The following is a 20851-nucleotide window of genomic DNA, read 5'->3' as shown; positions in this document are numbered from 1 at the left end:
TCCTTCGCATTTTGTTCAATAACTAAAACATGCGAAAATACATTAAAATTCCCTTTCTACAGATCTCAAATATTATGCAATAATGTTTATATAACCATCAGGTCCGGCTAATCACATCGCACATATACATGTGTATAAGCCCTGTTCCATTGTGTTTCTCTGATTGTGATATCGTGATGCGATTAATTGCAATCGAATATCGCTCATGCCTCAGGCAATTGTAAGCACTCTTTGTAATTTCTGATAACCATCTTGCGATGCAAAGTGCGTCATCGATTTGCACGCTTGATCGATGGTCCTTGTTGACCTTGTCGATCGCTATCGCAGTACTTGTATAGTCTCCACTGATATCTATCGCTTGCCACTGCCGATTTGTGATTTGTTGATCAGATCTAGATCTTTGATCATCCAGATCTGATGGCTACTATGCATTCATTATTCAAGCCTCCACTACTCTGTTTTTCACTCTTTTTTTATGTTTTCGCTTCCCGATAGTGTTTTTCTGCCCTTTGGAGGGTTCCCCTTATGCAATGGTTTTGATCTTTTAAGCATGTTTAAGAGATTTTGAAGACTTAGAGAGTATTTAGGAACCATTTGGATTAGGGGTGAATCAATATTTCTTTTCAATTGTTATTTTTACCAGTTAAATCAATTATATTTAGAACATAAAATGAACAATAGTAATAAAATATTTTATTAGTATAATCTTTACAATAAATCAGGTACAATATATAAAGGGCTCTAACCCATTTCCAAGCACCAACTTGATATTTTGTGAGCCTCTAACCCTTTCTTGTCAAGGCACCATGCTTGGATTTAGGAGCACCAACTCCAAGGACACCAATCCTTCCAATTTTGAGGTACCAACCCCAAGGGCTTCGACCCTATCTTTCAAAGAACCAACCTTGTTTGTTTAAGGCTCCAAACTTCAGGGCACCAACCCTCTAGGCTCCAACCCAATGCAATATTGTCTCTAGATATGTTTGATAGTAATTCTCAACTCCCAAATTATTCTACCTAAATTTTGTCAATCTACAATTTCACTATAGTCTCCATGTTACATATGTTGGCATTATGACATAGGTTTGGCTCTATGACATAGGTGTTGTCCTTGATGGCAACTAACTCAAATGGAAAATCACAGTTCAAGCTCTCAGAATGAAAGAAAATAAGGTATACACGGGTTCCTCTTAACCAAGTAGCGTATACACGCAATATTACCAATCAAAAGGTGCATATACATATGCACGCACTTTCATGCAAAGAAAAGTGCTTACATGTGGGAAAGCTTATGTTTGGTCCATGGTATTTAGTCTGATATATTTGAACCTATGGTTTTGGTCCTTTGTATTGCATTCAAAGTGTTGAACCCAGGTATTGGGTCCCTAGTATAGGTTTGCAATGGTTTTGGACCATGGTTTGAGTAAGGCCTAAGACTATAAAAAGGGAAGGAGATCATTTGGCAAGGGTATTGACTCAAGCTTGAATATCTTAAGAGGAGCAAGATTTGGATTACTGGTGATTGGTTTGTGATGTGTAGCTAGATTTGAATCACGGAGGAACTCGAGCGTTACAAGATAAATAAGCTCTATTGATGGGTTGAGATCTTAAGGCTTGAATAGTAGTATCATTGTGTGATTTTGATTTGTTATAACTGGCGCATGATTAGATCTATAAATCTGATAATCTGGGTATAACTAATTTCTGATTAAGTGAAATGGAAAATTATCCTTTAGAGATTTGTACACAGGTTTGGCACAGCAAAGGAGCGTATACATGTGGGTTCAGGAAGTGAAGACAATGTATACACTGGTTGGCCTTAATACAACTACATACGTACGCAGGTTTCTACATATTGAAGTAGCGTACGCTGTTGTGGGGAAAAGTATCCGATGCGGATGACCCTATCCCTACTCTAAAGGTGACAGTCTTTAGCAACAACTGAAAGTAAAGCTTTGATGTTTTCCTTTATGAAAGTACAGAGAGGGGGAAGAAATGATCAACCAACCTGGTATCCTTCGCTTAGTCGATCTTGATCCTCTCTCTTTGTCTCTTGTTCCCAGCTCCTTGCTCTCTTTGCCGGTCCAGCTACACACAAGCCCTGCACAAAACGAGAGAGGAAACTACAAGATACAAGTACTCATAACTGATGCATGGATTAGAGTGAATCAAATATACATGTAAATACAATACATCAATGCAATACAAGTATATAGGAGAACATGCAAAACTTTATTGATAGAAGTAACAGGGTTCTGAGAAGGTTACAACCAATGATGGTTCCAATCCAGCAGCACCTCCCCAGCAGCAAGAACTCTCCTCTTCACCTCTAGTAAAACAATCACCCAATAGCTCTAACTGTAATCCAACAGCACCTCCTTGCTTTACACAAAATTCCAGCCCCCTTAGACCTCATAGAAGAGCTCTATATATAGGAGAGAAGAAGAAAGGATGAGTCAGCTTGAGACTGACATGAAGCTGCCTTGTGTCCTCTCCCTCTTCAGTTAATCTTCAGTTCTTGAGTCCACTTGGAGATCCTTGCTTACACATGGTGATCAAGTACCTCTTACTCATCACAGGGCGAATCTCATGAACCAAGTGTCAGTTTGGAAGCTTCCTGGGCAATTGACACCTTGCAGGATGACTGTGCCACTTGGCCAATCTCGCCCAGCGCAGGTAGCCTTCATTACTTTTGACTTCCAGCGCAGGTACAGAGTGGGACAGTTGCATTACAGCGCAGAAGCTCAGTTAGGCAGCTGACATGATCCAAAATAAGCCTGTTTTGAAGTGTTTTCAGGTGGAGAACTGATTGGAAGTGCTGTTGTTTGATGACCTTGTTCTTTTAGGGGTAAGAACAACATGTTTAGGGACTGAGGATCCCTGTAATTATTGACATTCCATGCTCCATGATGCGAGGCACAAAAATGTCTATAACAGTTGCCCCCTAAAGTATGAGGCCGTTTATCGGGTGAAATGCTTTATCTAGAGGATCCGAAGTTCGTTCCAGTGCTGAGGAGAGTGCCCTGTAATACAATACAAAACAATACATTATTTTTCATTCATCATTATTCTCATGATCTAGCTGAGGCGGGCATTCCCATGCTCAGCTTTTTATAAATACATTTTGGTACATATGACAGACGATCGTCTGAAGATAGACTGATAATTTTCTGCTGAAATTATCATCCTTTGAGTAGGATGATCATCTACTGCAATGATGTACATGGCAAATGCTTTTATATTTCCTGAATATATATCGCAGCCCGGATGGATGAAACTAGATCCGGGGTCTTCAAACTCGTTCGATCTTCACTCTAAGTACAAGTCGATCCATGTGAGAATTGCGCTGAAGTCGAACATGGAAAGACATCGCTTGATTACCGGTCAATAATGTAAACCGTTAACAAGCGCGAGAGGAATCACCAATAATGACGATGACCCTCAAGGTACTGCAGTACAATTCACGTGGCGTGAATAAAGGACTTGGCGTCGAACGCCACGCAAAATCTTCTGGTCGAAGGTCATTGATGTATACCTGTCGCCGGAAGTGAGAAACTTGCCATTGAGGCATGCAAGCTTCAAAGTACTGATGGGGGTTGTTCCTAGATCAACTTCTTGGATAATGAGTTGAAGTCGACAAGAAGTGATCCGTCAAAGGAGGGCCTTAATGAATCCCACATCAATGACACGGAACGGAGCTAATGACTTTAGTGGAGGTGAAAACAAACTGTGACATATGATTCAGGGTGGCGATCATGAATGGATGAAGGATAATGTATGGCAGTGGATGGGACACGGTTGACACTTTCAGAATGACCCCTCTTGAACATATAACGACACTGATGCGATGGATCGGTAGCATTACCCCAAACGTGGATGGTGTGGCGAGGACCATGGTGATGAGATCGGTGAATGAAACAACCCAACCCGATGTGATACGGAGGAAAAGTGTCATGTTCAAGAGTGACTTGCTACCATTAAACTTTGAATGTTCTCCCAATTTTTCCCCAGTCATTTCTGACCAGTACCTCTTTATTTTTGTCAAGCTTGAGGAGGATAACATATGCTTGTTCTATAACCTGCCCTTTGGGCAAGCCCATCGCTATGATTTAACGAGCCTAGCGATAGGGAAACTCGTTCTCGTCTAAAGACAAGTTTGTCGCTATTTAATCATTTTAACGAGTCTAACGACAAGGAAAACTCGGTCCTTTTCATTTTTAGAGAGTCTGAAAAGGTACAGAAAGTTAACTCCATGATTCCTTTTTCGTCAGCTAATCCCTTAAGTCCGAAAAAGTATAAAACAATACAGAAGGGATGGCTATTCGGTACTTTTAACGAGCCGAACAAGACAAGCGCTCGATCCTTTTGTGCAATAATCCCTCAGGTCCAAAAAGATTAAAATTTAGAGGAGGGATAGCGTTCCGGTCATTTAACGAGCTGGAAGGCCAAAACTCGGCAAACTTTTCATATTTTACGAGTCAGTGAAAAGAGCTGAAAGAAGACTCGTCTTTCGAGGAACGAGTGATAAACAGGGATAGCTACCGATTCCAGGTACAGGTTGGAATTTTCCAATCACGGCAGTGTCACAAGGATGGCTAGGTGAAATCACTCTTCGCAGCTGTTTCTCAAATAAAAGTGAACACCCAAAGAAAAGCAGAAGTAGAGGAGAGGAGGGGTAGCCTCGAAATTCTATCCTATACCTGGGGGCATGCAAACTTTCTGGAGTGCAAGCTAGGGGCGGTTATTTATCTGGTTTTAAGATTAGCCGTGTCCAAACTTGCATGAAAGAAAGCCTGTGGGGCAAAAGTAAAATTTGCCAAAAGTGAGCACAGCTGTGGTAAGGCATAAGCTCTATAAAAATTGGTCCTTACGAGAGGCGTTCTTCATATGACTGGTATATCGAGCAGTTTTAGCATATAGTTCATGCTCGTTAAAAAATAAATGCAAATCCGAGCAGTTTTAGGACTGAATTTATGCTCGTTAAAAAATAGAAAAGTGTGAGCAAAAGTTTCCCTCAGAGTTCAAGCTCATGGAAAAAATGAACCGGTAAATAACCTTTTGAGATCGTAAATTCATCAGCCATAAGAACCTTGATCGTGTTTTCATCCATCACCTCCACTGTTCATTTGGCCGATCATTCACTTAAAAGTATCCGATGCGGATGACCCTATCCCTACTCTAAAGGTGACAGTCTTTAGCAACAACTGAAAGTAAAGCTTTGATGTTTTCCTTTATGAAAGTACAGAGAGGGGGAAGAAATGATCAACCAACCTGGTATCCTTCGCTTAGTCGATCTTGATCCTCTCTCTTTGTCTCTTGTTCCCAGCTCCTTGCTCTCTTTGCCGGTCCAGCTACACACAAGCCCTGCACAAAACGAGAGAGGAAACTACAAGATACAAGTACTCATAACTGATGCATGGATTAGAGTGAATCAAATATACATGTAAATACAATACATCAATGCAATACAAGTATATAGGAGAACATGCAAAACTTTATTGATAGAAGTAACAGGGTTCTGAGAAGGTTACAACCAATGATGGTTCCAATCCAGCAGCACCTCCCCAGCAGCAAGAACTCTCCTCTTCACCTCTAGTAAAACAATCACCCAATAGCTCTAACTGTAATCCAACAGCACCTCCTTGCTTTACACAAAATTCCAGCCCCCTTAGACCTCATAGAAGAGCTCTATATATAGGAGAGAAGAAGAAAGGATGAGTCAGCTTGAGACTGACATGAAGCTGCCTTGTGTCCTCTCCCTCTTCAGTTAATCTTCAGTTCTTGAGTCCACTTGGAGATCCTTGCTTACACATGGTGATCAAGTACCTCTTACTCATCACAAGGCGAATCTCATGAACCAAGTGTCAGTTTGGAAGCTTCCTGGGCAATTGACACCTTGCAGGATGACTGTGCCACTTGGCCAATCTCGCCCAGCGCAGGTAGCCTTGATTACTTTTGACTTCCAGTGCAGGTACAGAGTGGGACAGTTGCATTACAGCACAGAAGCTCGGTTAGGCAGCTGACATGATCCAAAATAAGCCTGTTTTGAAGTGTTTTCAGGTGGAGAACTGATTGGAAGTGCTGTTGTTTGATGACCTTGTTCTTTTAGGGGTAAGAACAACATGTTTAGGGACTGAGGATCCCTGTAATTATTGACATTCCATGCTCCATGATGCGAGGCACAAAAATGTCTATAACATACGCCTCATAAAATCTGCTTTATCTACTTCTGTTTATTGTTGCAGTATTCTGGGTTCAGGATTGGTGTTTGATTATAGTTATTGATTTCTGGGTATAGCATACAAAGAAGTGATTGTTTGATTCAGTATTGGTTTGTACAAGGAGATTGGTTGATACAGATATACTTGATGTTTGATTGATGTTATTCATGCATCCAGTTTGAAAATTTATGAAACATAGTCCTTGAAAGAAAGAGAAGGTTGTAGCCTTCTGTAGGTCATCACCTACATACTAGTACATCAGCTAATACAAGAGCTAAGGGGGTTGTAGTTCCCTTCTAGAAGAAGCTGGAGAATGAGAGAAGGTAGTAGTCTTCTGTAGGTAGCAGCCTGCGTACTGGTATAAGACTGCACCAGTACAGAAACATTGTAAAAAGAAGTTTCTAATTGAAAGAAGATAGAGACAAATTGTAGCAGGTGGTTTTCACCCACATTGGGTTTCCACCTTATATCTTGTGTTCTTTTGTGTGACTGTCTGCTCTATTTTTCTGTTCCTAGTTACTGTCTATATGGTTCTCACACACAGATTAATGGTCAACATCTGAAGAATAAATTAAATTATATGTTTGCAAGTTATACGTGAGTTTGATTAACCAGAGTTGCGTATACACGCTTTTCTCAGTAACTGAAGTAGCAGATACAAATATTTGTGTGAATTGAAAAAGAATTTGACTTAATAATATTGATTCACCCCCCCCCCCCCTCAGTATCATTTCCAACAATTGATATGAGAGTGGGTCCTTTAGAAGAAGCTTGATCGCTTGAAGGAAGATCTATCATCATGAGCAACTACGAAAAGGAGGCATCGATCAGGCCACCAATTTTTGATGGGAGAAACTTCGTCTATTGGAAGGTAAGAATCACAACCTATCTTCAATATCTTGGTACAGAAGTTTGGGATATTGTGGAAACAGGTTACACATTTCCATCAACAACTCCTATAGATACGATAGGTAAGAAGCAGTATGAAACAAATGCAAAGGCTATCAATACTCTATTAGGGAGTCTATCTCAATCAGAATTCATCAAGGTTATGTAGCTCAAAGCCGCAAAATAAATATGGGATAAGATCGTTCTGAGCTATGAAGGAGATGATCAAGTAAAACGGGAAAAACTACAAACTCTCAGAATTCAGTATGAAAATCTCAGAATGCACAATGATGAGAGTGTGGCTAACTATTTCTTACATATAGATGATATTGTTAATTGTATGAAAAATTTGAGTGAAGAAATAAAAGAAGTTACTTTGGTTGAAAAGGCGCTAAGATCTTTTTCTTCTAAGTTTGATTCAAAAGTTTCTGCCATAGAAGAAAAGCAAGATCTATAGAGCATTACCATGTCACAGTTGCACGGAATCCTAACTGCTGATGAAATGAGAAAAGGGGGACCATCAGACAGGAGAGGAGTTGCATTCAAAGCCTCTCGAAAAGGAGATTACAATGAGTCATGGAATATGTCAGAAGAAGAGGAAGAATCAAACTTTGTCAAGAACCTTCAATGGGGGACTAGAAGATTCAGAGGTAAGCTACCTTTTAAATGCTTTGCTTGTGGAAAAGTTGGTCAATATGCTACCAAGTTTCCTCATAAAGATAAACTTGACAAAGGTAAGGAACCAGTTAGATGGAATAGAAAATAGAATGTAAGTAAGAAAAGCTGTTATACACATGAAGATAGTGATGGATTTTCAAATAGTGATGAAGATGAACAATGTAATGATTATATACTTTTGATGGCCTTTGAAGATGATGATTTCATGGATGCTATAGATGAAGAAGGTCTTTATGAAGAAATTTCTAAACTTAAAATTTGTTTAGAGGAAAAGAATATGATTATAGATACTCTGACATTCCAACTTGCTGAAAGAGAAAAACACAATGAAAAGTTAGAATGTGAAATTGTGGGGCTTAGAAAAGATATTGAGAAATCAAAAGCTCTTAATATTAGATTTACTAAAGGATTTGAAACTTTAGATGAAATTATCAAAGTACAACGTTCTCCTCTAATCAAGACAGGTCTTAGATATACTGAAGAAGTGTCTCAAGCACAGAAGCAAGCACAGAAGCCATCCACCTCCAAAAGTTATCTTGATGTAGCAAGGAGAAGTGAATAGGTTGACAATCGATAGCAAAAGCATAATGCACATCACTAGGTAAATCAGGGACAATTTGCTTTAAGAATGAACAAAGATTACCAAGTAAATCAGGGGCAATCTACTTCAAGGATCAATAGAAGCTACAACCAACCACAGGTAAATCATTCTCAATTTCCCTCAAGAATGGATGTGAATGGAAACTACAATCATTTGGTTGGTAGGCTTGATAATCGCAGGAATTTCTTCAATGGCCAATGTTTCTCTTGTCATAACTTTGGTCACAAAACTACTCAATGTGTTGCCTACAAGACCATCATGACAAGAGAAGCTCAAAAACAAAGGAGTATGACTGGGATCATGAAAAGGACCTACAATAACTTTTTTTCTCTTGAGAATGAAATAGAATGTTCTATTTGTAACAACTTTGGTCATGAAGATTCTGAATGCAGGAGTAGGTTTCGGCAAACAACTCAGAAGGAGAAAGTTTCACTGAGTTCCAAAACATGGAGAAAGAAAGAATCGCAACTAGAAAGATGTGGGATAGCCTTATATGTGGAAGGACAGGAAAATCAGTGGTACATCGACAGTGGATGCTCGAAACATATGACAGGTGATAAAGAAAAACTTCAGTCATATAGTGCCTTAGAAAAGCAAAGGAAGGTCTCATTTGGAAATGACACCCCTACTCTCATAAAAGGTAAAGGTTCTATTCTTTTGAAAGAAAAGGTCAAAGCTAGAAACGTTATGTATGTTGATGGCTTAAAGCATAATCTATTAAGTGTTAGTCAAATGTGTGATCAAGGAAATGAAGTAATATTTTGATCAAATGGATGCATTTTTCATGAGCTTGATACAGGGGAAACAGTGATCAAAGGCATAAGAACTCCAAATAATTTATACATACTCAAGGGAGGACAATAACAATGCTATCTAAGCAAGAATGACGAACACTGGCTATGGCACAGAAGATTGGGGCATCTAAGATTCTCTCATGTAAGGAAATCATGCAAATATCAGGCGGTTCGTGATCTCCCTGACATCAGAATTCCAGACAATACAATATGGAAACCATGTCAATTTGGTAAGAAAACCAGAACTAATTTCCTTGAGAAGGAAGGATCAGCTAGCAGGCCACTTGAACTTGTCCATACTGATGTATGTGGTCCATCTAGGAAAAGGTCACCTCAAGGAGAAGAATACTTTATATTGTTCATTGACGACTTTCCTAGGACGTGTTGGATAGGACTTATGAAGCATAAAGATGAAGCTTTCGAAAAGTTCAAAGCATTCAAAGCCTTGGTTGAAAATGAATCAGATCGTAGAATCAAATGCCTCGGGTCTAATCGAGGAGGGGAATTTACCTTGAATGAATTTTTCGATTTTTGTGAAGAACATGGAATAAGAAGGGAATTCTCTACTGCAAGGACTCCTCAGCAAAATGGAATAGTGGAAAGGATGAACGGAATGGTTCAACAAATGGCTCGTGCTATGCTTGATGAGTCTGGAACTCCTGCAACCTTATGGGGTGAAGTTGCATTTGTCGCAGTTACTATTCTCAACAAGACAAACGTCTGGGTAAACAACACTTGGACTCCTCATGAACTTTGGTATGGTAAGACTCCCACGGTAAAATACTTCAAAAATTTTGGAAGCAAATGCTACATCAAAAAGACTGATGAAAGCCTTGGCAAGTTTGAACCTAGATCAGATGAAGGCATTCTCCTTGGTTACTCTCCCCATCGCAAAGCATATAAGTGTTACAATAAAATACTTGGAAAAATTGTTGAAAGTATTGATGTAGTGGTTGATGAAGAAGGAAACACTCCTAGGCAAGTAAAATATGAAGATTTTGAAGATGATGAGGAATATCCTTCAACATCAAATCAGATTCATGATGAAGAAGAAACCCATGAGGCAACAAAAGAATAGATAAGGATAGAAGAAAAGAATCCATCTAAGTACGTTTAGAAGAATCATCCAGAAACTCAAATTTTGGGGCAGAAAGAGGCATGTGTACAAACAAGAAGAACCATTTCAGAAGCTTCAAGCTATCTAGCATTTCTCTCCTCCACTGAACCACAAAATGTAAGAAAGGCATGCAAAGATGAATGCTGGGTCAAGGCCATGGAGGAAGAGCTTGAGCAGATTGAAAATAATAACACTTGGGAGTTGGTTCCTAGACCAAAAGATAAGAATGTCATAGAAACAAAATGGATATTCAAAAACAAGCTGAATGAAAATGGAGATGTTATTAGAAACAAGGCTAGACTTGTTTGTAAAGGGTATGCTCAACAAGAAGGCATAGACTTTGAAGAAAATTTTTCACCAGTTCCTAGACTTGAGGCCATAAGAATGTTCCTTGCTCTTTGTAGCTTTCAGAAGTTCAAAGTATTTCAAATGGATGTGAAATCTGCCTTTCTGAATGGAGACTTGGATGAAGAAGTGTATATTGAGCAACCGGATGGGTTTATCCTTGGAAATGATCCAAAACTTGTATGCGGACTCAAAAAGGCTCTCTATGGCCTTAAACAGGCTCCAAGGGCTTGGTATTATCGGTTGGACAAGTACCTCCATCAACAAAGTTTTACAAAAGGATCAACAGATAATAATCTACATATAAAAATTGACAATGATAAGTTTCTAATTCTTGTTGTGTATGTTGATGATATTATCTTTGGTAGCAATGAAGAAGACATGAATCAAAACTTTGCCTTGGTGATGCAAAAATAATTTGAAATGTCCTTTCTTTGTGAGCTCACATATTTTCTTGGTTTACAAGTCCAACAAAACAAAGACGATATTTTTCTATCACAAACCAAGTATCTCAAGTAGATCTTGAAGAAATATGGGATGGAGGATTCAAAACCAGTGTGTACCCCTATGGTAACAGGATGCAGCCTTAGTGCAAATGATGAATCAGTAGCAGTACATAAACCAACCTATAGATCCATGATTGGTAGTCTGCTCTATCTAACAGGTACCCAACCAGACATTATGCATGTAGTAGGAATAGTTGGAAGGTTTCAGGCAAACCCAAAGGAAACTCATCTTTAGGCAGTTAAGAGAATTTTCAAATATCTTCAAGGAACTCAAAACTATGGCCTATGGTATCCTAGAGATACAGATCTCACGCTTCATGCATATACAGATGCATATTGGGCAGGAAGCGTGGATGACAGAAAAGGCACTAGTGGTGGTGCATTCTTTATGGGTTCCAGATTAGTATCTTGGTTCAACAAGAAACAAAGTTCAATTGCATTATCTACAGCTGAAGCAGAATATGTGGCTACTGCATCTTGTTGCACACAACTCCTTTGGATGATACAAACATTGCAAGACCTTAAAATAACTTGTACTCCACCTATATCCATGTTTTGTGATAATACAAGTGCAATCAATATTTCAAAGAATCCTATCATGCATTCAAAGACTAAGCACATACCTATCAAGTATCATTTTCTTCGGGAACAAGTGCTTGAACAAAAGGTCAAATTGGAGTATGTTCCCTCTAAGGAGCAAGTTGCTAATATACTCACCAAACCACTACCCAAAGAGACATTTGAATACCTTAGACAAAAGCTGGGGGCAGTTGATGCATCATCTTGCTGTTGAATCTTGTTTGTTTCAGAGAAAAGTGGTTGTACGCAAGTTTCATGAGGAGGATCTGCATACATTCACCAGTTTATGAAGATACAGTCATGTATATGTTGGTTTAAAGACAAACAGTGGGCCAAGCTCAGGATGAAAAGAGTCTAATATGGGTTTGATAGAGACCATTTGGCACAGGTTCAGGGGGAGCATATATTCTTCTAATAATGCATTTTTGGCATTATCTTAGAAGATCTTGGTTCAAATTCACAGTTGTTTTGGTTTAAGGTGGAACAGGTGTAGAGGGAGAACATGGTTGCTGGTCTTAATGATGATTGACAGATGCTGCTGATGATAGTTGTTGATAACTATCATAGTCTTGCTATAGATATTTCGTCTCTATGTCATGTATTTCTATTCTTATCAAGGTCATGTAACGACCTATCTTGGTTTCCCCACTATGCCTGGGATGGATGAAGTAATGTTTTCTTTGTGTATCCCCACTTGGTTAGGTGGATGAGTCAATCCCCACTTGGTTGGGAGATGGATGTATGTATGAGTCTTTGGTAGTAGGAAGGTCATTTGTAATGTATAAAGTTATGTATCTTCTTGTAGAACATCTTCTTATAGACCTTGCCTACAGTCAGGGGGAGCTTGGACAGCACAACAGACTAGAGAATTCAGCATGTACTCTGGAGGGAGCATAACCCTTTGCCCTTGATGTCAAAGGGGGAGAATGACTTTGAGTGACTTGGGGTTGCCATCAAGTCGAAAGGGGGAGATTGTTGGCATTATGAAACAGGTTTAGCTCTATGACATAGGTGTTGTCCTTGATGGCAACTCACTCAAATGGCAGATCATAGTTTAGGCTCTCAGAATGAAAGAAAATAAGGTATACGCAAGTTCCTCTTAGCCAAGTAGCATATACATGCAGTATTACCAATCAAAAGGCTCGTATACGTATGCACACACTTTCATGCAAAGAAAAGCATGTACATGTGGGAAACCTTATGTTTAGTACATGGTATTTAGTCCAATATATTTGAACCTATGGTTTTGGTCCTTGGCATTGCATTCAAAGTGTTGAACCCAGGTATTGGGTCCCTAGTATTGGTTCTCAATGGTTTTGGACCATGGTTTGAGTAAGGCCTAAGAATATAAAAAGGGAAGGAGATCATTTGGCAAGGGTATCGACTGAAGCTTGAATATCTTAAGAGGAGCAAGATCAGGATTACTGGTGATTGGTTTGTGATGTGTAGCTGGATCTGAATCAAGGAGGAACCTAACTATTACAAGATAAATAAGCTCTATTAATGGGTCAAGATCTTAAGGCTTGAATAGTAGTATCATTGTGTGATTTCGATTTGTTATAATTGGTGCATGATTAGATCTATAAATCTGATAATCTAGGTATAACTGATGTCTGATTAAGTGAAAGGAAAAATTATCCTTTATAGATCTGTACGCAGGTTCGACACAGCAGAGGCGCGTATACACGTGAGTTCAGGAAGTGAAGACAACGTATACACTAGCTGGCCTTAATACGGCTGTGTATGTACATGGTTTTCTGCATATTGAAGTAGCGTACGTCTCATAAAATTTGTTTTAGGTACTTCTGTTTATTGCTACAGTATTCTGGGTTTAGGATTAGTGTTTGAATACTGTTATTGATTTCTAGGTATAGCATACAAAGAAGTGATTGTTTGATTTGGTACTGGTTTGTACAAGGATATTGGTTGATACAGATATACTTGATGTTTGATTGATGTTATTCATGGATCTAGTTTGAAAATTTATGAAACATGGTCCCTGAAAGAAAGAGAAGGTTGCAGCCTTCTGTAGGTCAGCACCTACATACTAGTACGTCAACTAGTACAAGAGCTGAGGGGGTTGTAGCTCCCTTCCAGAAGAAGCTGGAGAACGAGAGAAGGTAGTAGTCTTCTGGAGGTAATAGCCTACGTACTGGTATAAGACCGCACCAGTACAGAAACATTGTAAAAAGAATTTTCTAATTGAAAGAAGATAGAGACGAATTGCAATAGGTGGTTTTCACCCACATTGGGTTTCCACCTTATATCTTGTGTTTTTTTGTGTGACTGTCTGCTCTATTTTTCTGTTCCTAGTTACTGTTTATATGGTTCTGACACATAGATTAACATGATCAACATCTGAAGAATAAATTAAATTATAAGTCTACAAGTTATACGCGATTTTCATTAACCAAAGTTGCGTATACACATTGTTCTCACTAACTGAAGTAGTGTATACAAATCGTTTTATGAAATGAAAAAGAATTTGACTTAATAATATTGATTCACCCCCCCCCCCCCCCATTAGTATTATTTCCAAAAATATAATCAATGAAAACCTTTCCTCATAGAAGGTGTCACCATTGCTCACCATTAGACCTAAGAAATATGTTCAAGTCACATCATGATGACTAACACACCATGGTCTTCAATAGTATTTACACAACTTCAGTGTATCTTAAATAAATGCTAATAAGCTCTGCACACACACAACTTTCTGTTTCGACCTCTATTCTAACTTTCACAGTAACTGCTTCAGGAGTATGTATCTCACTATTCTTGCTATCGTGATCTCTTGCTTCCCAGAAATAAACTCACAAACACTTCAATGTTGGTGCTGACTAATGCTCCATTCATGCAATGTCTGATATCAGAAACTTTATTTTCCCTTCACAAAAATTTTATGTACTTGATTAGCTCACCACATGTCCGAGCCTTTCAAATATTAACCGAATAACTAGAATTACTCGTCCTTTGACTTCTTTCCTGTTGGACCTTTGGCTTTCTTACTTCTTCCTCAATATTTTGCTTCCTCGTTTCCTTCAATTTCATGAGTTGTGAATTGTTACTTCTCCTCTCTATAATTGATGCCTAAATCACTTGCCTCAAGTGAAGAATTTCAACTTGTATATATATATATATATATATATATATATATATATATATATATATATATATATATATATATATGTATATATATATATATATATATATATATGTATATATATATATATATATATATATATATATATATATATATATATATATATATATATGTATATATATATATATATATATATATCTATATATCTATATATATATATATATATATATATATATATATATATATATATATGTATATATATATATATATATATATATATATATATATATATATATATATATATATATATATATATATATATATATATATATATATATATATATATATATAAGAGTTTTGCCAATAAACGAAACAACCCATTCATTGGTGGAGGGGCTGACTTGTGCATGAGGTGATATATTAAAATATATCAAAGGGCCTATTTTTAATATTAAATCAATTATAACTTAGCCTTTTTATAGAAATCACGTTATACGAGAGGCTATACCCATATTATAATAGAAGTCTGGCAGTCCCCATATGCCACGTCATAGATAATCGCAATTGCAACTTTTCAGAGGTCTCTTACTACACAATATATCATAGAGGCATTGTTTTAATATTCACAAGGCACACATGAAGGTCCCACATGCCATGTTATTAATCGCAATCACAATTATCCAAAATCCCACAATCACAACTCTTAACATCACCGATGTAACATGGTCGATATTCATATTGCCGATGAAGTGAACGTGATATAATATTAAATCGTGAATAGATATGTCAGGTTGACTACTAATATCACAATCGATGGTCCAGTGGTGAAAACCCTTATGATTTGCATAACTTCCCTAATACCTAGACCTGATACTACATAAATGTATATTTTAATAGAGCTAACGGTTCTGCATATTATATCGCAATAGGGATTTTAGCATTCCTTTGAAACTTGTGATTACTACGGATATGATATTTCATTAAGTCATGCTATAATGGTGCAGCGGATCTGCAATGTTATCGCAATAGGAGGATTTGGATATACATCCATTTGTGACTTGTGATATTATCGTTCTGATAGGTAGATGCGATATTACATCAATATTGTTTTCATAAATAGATTAGGTCCGTAGCTCAAATCGCAATAGGAGGTTTCAAAATGAAAAGGATTTAAATAGAGTTACAATGTTGTAGACACGATATCATATTAAGGTGTATGTAATGGAACTATTGGATCCATAGTACATATCACAGTTCGAGGTTTTGAGTGGTGGCATAAAATAGAACTACCGATATGATTTCTATGATTTGTTTTTATATACTATTGCTATGATTTATGTCAATCTTATATATTGTCGAAAGGGTTCCCATGATTTATTACTTCCTTTGATATGGTTCTTACATTTGGCATATGTGATAGATATGCATTGTCTTCAATCATCACTCCTGTGGTTTCTCTTTATTCCTTTGACTTATGATACTACTTAAATATCTCTTCTTCTAATAACTCTTCTATACTTTGATAGCTCTTATTTCGATTTCTCTTCTTTGATGGATTTTGATGAACTCTTCCTACTCCCGTTGCTTCACAGATATGCTCTAGTTGGCTTCACATCATTATTTACTATCCAGAATATTGTCATATTGACATCAGTGACAATCTAGATCAACAAAACTCTTCAATACATAGACTTTTCTTGGAGCACTTTGGAATTAGAGAAAGAAAGGAAAGAAAGGCAAGAGGAAGCAAAGATCAAGGAGGGTAGGGTAAGACAAAGTAGCTACAACAAGATTCACTGTAGGTATTGACTTGCATGTGTATTTTGCTTGCTAGATTTGGCATGCATGGGATTTCATGTGTTTCTTTTCTATAATGGCATGGGCTTATCCAGGTGTAATAGTATTTTAGCCTAGCCTGGCCATTTCCTGATAGTTGTGATGAGATGGGTTCTCACATTCGGTTTTTGTGGGATGGACAGATTGGATTCAAAGCTGAGTAGGGTGGATCTCCAAATTGAAAAACACATGGTGTAGTGGTCCCTAATACTAATTGAGAATCATGAAGCCACTGGCCTAGTAACACCTAAAACATATTGTGCATTGCGGTAAAGCCAGATTATGTGCCTCAATGGGCCTAGGAATCCTTGTTGGTGAATGGTGGGATATACGGTAAAGCCAAGAGGTGGTGTTTCCTCTATGTTGGGCCTAGTGGTCCTAGGATGGGATGCATGGTAAATCTTGGAGAGTATACCTCGGTGTAGGGCCTAGTGATCCCTAGATTAGACTATGGATGTAGAGTAAAGCCTGAGAGACTAGGAAGCACTCAAATTCCTCACAGTGTAGGCAGATAACTCCGATGGAATCCACATTGATTAGTGTTTTTCATGTGTTCTATGAGTCCCAAATTCATGTTTGGAATATGGAACGGGGCTGATTGGATGAAGAGAGACTTGGCTCAACCAATCTATGGTTGGGTGGAACGTGGTAGTCCCATCTTTGGATGGTTATTACTTTCATTAATGAGAAATTCGCTCCCTTGATTTTCATGTGAAAGTGTACTCATGTATATATGGAATTTGATGGTTGATATGTCAATGGTATCCTTGTTCCTATTATGCTGGTTAAATGTATATTTTATGACAACAACTATGTATGGCTCTCAACATGTTTTTACTTGTATATGAATGGATAATGTGTTTATGACCTAATAGATGAATATGCAGAAAATGACATGAGGAAACACTATTTCATAGTGATTCTTAGATAAGTATGAGATCCCTACACTTAATTATGTTGTTTACACTTGTAGGTCACATGTTGATGATATGTTTGACGAAATGTGTGTCATGGCTAGTAGGGGTCTGGTTAAGGTCCTGGTTCACTTATTTCTTTTACATCATTGTTTCCCTACATTTTTATTGATTTCAAGTTATCATTCCATTCTGGGTAGTGGCTTGGGCTTTGGGCCTAAAAAAGTGGCTTAAATCTTGGGGTCGCTTGCACAAAACTAGAATTTTTGGTCCACATTCACTGGCAGGAAGGCCTACAAGAGTGACTTTAGGTTTCTAGTCACACCCTTGCCCATGTCATGAGAGTGACTATGGCTAAGTGGTCCAGAACAATAGTGAGACCCAGGGACACGCTATCTGAGTGCCTGACTTGTCTCATAAGGGTTTTGTTGATGATGTTGGATGATTGTCTATGATGTTTCAACAATTCCACTTCCTTAAGGTTACATAGGAGGTTGAATCAGATCATAGCAATCTCTCGTCTCATGTTTACCCTAGTTGGCATGGTCACTTCGGTGGGTATGGGAGAAGCGTGTTATAGAGTGGTATCAGAGCATGGTTCAACTTTTGGACTGGATGGGTTGAATGTGTTAGTCATGCATGAATTTTAGTTGCATGTGTGTCTCTTACACTTATATACTTGTTGCATTTATTTGATGAAAATTATAATTGTAGTATGGTTGTTATGGATAATTTGATATTGATTTCATGAAATGTATTGGTGACGATATCTTTCATGGTATTAGTAGTATATTACAAGAGGTTCATCAAGAACTTCTCGCATATTTCTTATCCCATTACATCATTGCAGAGGAGAGGTAATAAGTTTGAATGGACAAAGGAGTGTGAGGATAGCTTAGAATAGCTTAAGAAGTTGTTGACACATGCACCAATGTTATAGATTGTAGATCTGGAAAAAGACTTTGTAGTGTGCACAAATCCTTCCAAGAGGGGGCTTGGTGCGGTCCTTATGTAGGATGGACATGTGATATGTTATGAGTCCCAGAAACTAAACAAGCACGAGAAAAACTACCCAACACATGATCTTGAGCAACAATTATACATGCATTGAATATGTCGAGACATTATCTTCCTGTTATGAGGTTTGTACTTATGGGTGATCACATTTTGTTGAGGTATCTGTTAGACTAGATGAATCTGAATGCCAAGTAGGCTAGATGGTTTGCGAAGATCAATGAGTTTTATTTGGAGATCAGGTACATCAAATGTAAGGACAACAAGGTCACAGATGCTCTCAGTAGATGGGTACATGTACATCATGTCAGGTCCATATAATACTAGCGATTCCCCCATTACTATTGTCATTGTAGCCCTTATTGTTATTGTTGTGCCATTATATTATTATTGTTATGTTGGCTTTGATTATATTGTGACCCCTTAGACTCCTATATATAGAAAGGAGGTTTTGTCATTTGTATCATCCAATAATTATTCATTTGTGTCATGTAAAGGAGGTTCCTCCCTCGAAGAGGCTGATTCTGAAGTCGTTTAGCTAACTTTTCTTCTATTTTGTGAGATGGTTACATAACATGGAGGGTGAGAATTTTATACAAAAGCATCTGGGACTACTCAAGCATTGAGGACAACACTTTTTGGAAGGAGAGGGTCATGTTAGGTCTCTATAATACTAGTGATTCCCCCATTAATATTTTCATTGTAGCCCTTATTTCTATTGTTCTTACCCTATTTTCCCCATATTGTTATTATTGTGCCCCAAAGAAGCCCACTATTATTATTGTTGTGCCCTTATATTATTATTGATATGTCAACTTTGATTATATTGTGACCCCTTAGAATCCTATATATAGAAAGGAGATTTTTTCATTTGTATCATCCAAGAATTATTCATTTGTGTAATGTAAAGGAGCTTTCCCCCTTGAAGAGGATGATTTTGAAGTCATTATCTATCTTTTCTTCTATTTTGTGAGCTGGTTACATAACACATCACTTGGCAGTTGTGAGCTCTTATGGGATAGACTTACATGATAGGATCTTGTAGGCAGGCCACCAGGATGTCATGTATATGGAGATTGTGCACAAGATGTAATAGGGTGATAGTATAGGTATAGGTACAGGTCATGGTACATGCATAGATATAGGTACAGGGGTAGGTGCACAGGGGATGGACTATTATATTACAACAAATGGATTGGTTAGGTTCCAAGATAGGGTATATGTACTAGATATTGGTGAGCTAAAGAAGGTGATATTGAGATAGTTTCATGTGAAACCATATTTAGGTCACCCAGGTTATCAGAAGACATTGACAATGGTGAAGAGATTTTGTTATTGGAAAAAATTGAAGAGGGATGAAGAAGAGTTTGTGGTGAGGTGTTTTTGTCAGTGATTGAAAGTAGAGTGTAAACATCCAAGTGGAATGCTACAACTGATCATGATTCTAAGGTGGAAATGGGAGGTTATTTTCATGGACTTTAGTATAGGTGTGGCAAAGGCAATGAAGCAACATGATTCTGTCATGGTTAATATGGACAGGTTAATAAAGTTTGCAAATTTAATTCCACTAAAGTCTATATTCTCAGTGTTACACAATATTTTGTTATTGTCCCTATACTCCCCCCATCCATGATCCTAAAGGACCTCTATAGTGAACCTGACATGCTTTCCCATCATGAAGAAACTCCCAGTATGTCCCACTTCATGAGCAGAATAATTCCCCTTTGCATCATTTCCCAAGAATCTTCCTTTTATCCCAGTTTACAAGACCAGTGCTACTGACCAGTTTCCTTGTTGTGCCAATTTGTAGAGATTAAAACTAGCACTAGCACCGCATAAAGCGACTAAGCCTTTTTCGAATCGCATCGATCCTCTTTTGGCAAGTTTTTTAAATATGGAGTCGAAGCTTCCAGCTCTAGAAGCTTCGTAAAGTCTGGTAGAGGGTTGGGCTGGATGGAGCCAAGGAAAACAGTTTGGGATCCTTTCCCCTATTATGATGGAACAAACTCAAGAGATAAGACCTTCTCCCATGATGAGAGGAACCATCTGAAATCAATCCAAGCTATATAAACCTCTCTTTTTACAAGCTAAACTAGTTTTGGAGTGAATTTGAAATATCAACAAGATATTTATAGCTTGTAGATTTCTAGTGTATGTTTGAGGGATAATAGTGTGTTTTGTTTTGGTTTGAGACTAAAGGGAACATGCCTTAAAACTTCCATTATTGGGGCTATCCATGAGATGCTAGCAGAAGT

Source organism: Pinus tabuliformis, chromosome 1_1 (genome assembly GCF_031772625.1).
Source record: "Pinus tabuliformis cultivar Carrire ecotype Pingquan chromosome 1_1, CPIR1, whole genome shotgun sequence".
Taxonomy (NCBI): domain Eukaryota; kingdom Viridiplantae; phylum Streptophyta; class Pinopsida; order Pinales; family Pinaceae; genus Pinus; species Pinus tabuliformis.
This window is presented reverse-complemented; position numbering follows the sequence as displayed.